The sequence below is a fragment of the Arachis hypogaea genome, chromosome 19, assembly GCF_003086295.3.
Source record: "Arachis hypogaea cultivar Tifrunner chromosome 19, arahy.Tifrunner.gnm2.J5K5, whole genome shotgun sequence".
In the NCBI taxonomy this organism is placed as follows: domain Eukaryota; kingdom Viridiplantae; phylum Streptophyta; class Magnoliopsida; order Fabales; family Fabaceae; genus Arachis; species Arachis hypogaea.
The window spans coordinates 20,026,001-20,027,466 of record NC_092054.1 but is presented as its reverse complement, the minus strand read 5'-3'; the positions used below and the strand labels follow the sequence as shown (position 1 = coordinate 20,027,466).

The window sequence follows — 1,466 nt, the reverse complement described above, 5'->3', positions numbered from 1 at the left end:
GAATGGGTTGTCCGCACTCTTTGGAGGGACGTGCTCTACTTCTTCCTTCTTCTCCTCTGAAGCTTCTTTCTCAACTGGCTCCTCATTAACTTGTGCTTCCATACTTGCCACTTGTCCACTTATCAAGATAATAGCCTTGCATTCCTCTCTTGAATTTGGAATTGTGTTATCAGGAAGGCTATTAGTGGTCCTCTGATCAGTTTCATTAACTTTTGTGGCTAATTGACCCATCTGAATCTCCAAGTTCTTGATTGATACTCCGGTTTCCTGTCTAAAACTTGCCAATATTGCTCCCAAATCATTGTTCTGCTGTGGCTAAGAAGTTGCTTGCTGAGATGACTGAAACTGGTGGTTATTAAAATTATTCTGTTGAAAACCACCCTGAGAATTATTATTAAAATTTTGTGGCCTCTAAGGTTGCTTTCTCCACCCAAAATTTGGGTGATTTTTTCACCCCTAATTGTAGGTCTTAGAATAGGGATCATTATTGGTATTTCTAGGAGCATTCCCCATGTAATTGACCTGTTCAGTAGAAGATTGAGCATAATTATAATTTTCATTTGGCATAAAATTACCTGTCATGTCATAAGGGACCTCTTGAGGTGCATTCTGAGTGTTGACAACTGAAACTTACATTCCACTCAACTGTTGAGTAATCAGATTTATTTGCTGAGAGAAGAGCTTGTTCTGAGCAAGAAGAGCATCAATAACTTCCACTTCCAAAACTCCCTTTTTCTGAGAGGTCTCAGAGTGCAAAGGATTCCTGTTGGAGTAATATAAGTATTGGTTGTTAGCAACCAACTCAATAAGCTCAATAGTCTCCTCTGGTGTCTTCTTCATGTGCAAGGAACTACCTGCAGAATTATCCAAGCGCATCTTGGACATTTCACATAAGTCCTCATAAAAGATATCCAGCTGAATCTATCTAGAAACATGTCCGAAGGGCATTGCCTAGTCAGTAGCTTGAATCTCTCCCAAGCTTCATAAAGGGTCTCACCATCTTTCTGTCTGAAAGTCTGAACCTCCACCCTTAACTTAGTCAGCTTTTGAGGTGGGAAAAATTTAGTCAGAAATCCAATGGCAACCTTGTCCCAAGTATCCAGACTCTCCTTGGGTTGAGAATCTAACCACAGCTTTGCTCTATCCCTCACAGCAAATGGGAAGAGCATGAGTTTGTATACCTTAGGATTCACTCTATTGGTCTTCACTGTATCACAAATCTACAGAAAATCAGAAATAAATTGATTTGGGTCTTCATGAGGGAGCCCATGATATTAGCAATTCTGTTTCACAAGAGTAACTAGCTGTGACTTCAGTTCAAAGTTATTCGCAGCTATAGGAGGCACCACAATACTTTTGCCATAAAAATCTGCATTAGGAGCAGTGTAAGAGCCAAAAACTCTTCTAGGTTGCTCATTCCCAACTGGATTTCCCACATTAGAATTAACAGCATTATTATGATCCAT

At 39.9% G+C, this 1,466-nt stretch overlaps 1 non-coding gene across 1 annotated transcript; it reads left to right on the top strand.

The window, feature by feature from the left end:
* The first annotated feature begins 933 nt into the window (after positions 1-933).
* On the top strand, positions 934-1,037 carry LOC112780923 (small nucleolar RNA R71). The gene has a single exon (XR_003191729.1). It is a non-coding gene; the product is annotated as a small nucleolar RNA R71 (small nucleolar RNA).
* The last annotated feature ends 429 nt before the right edge of the window (positions 1,038-1,466 follow it).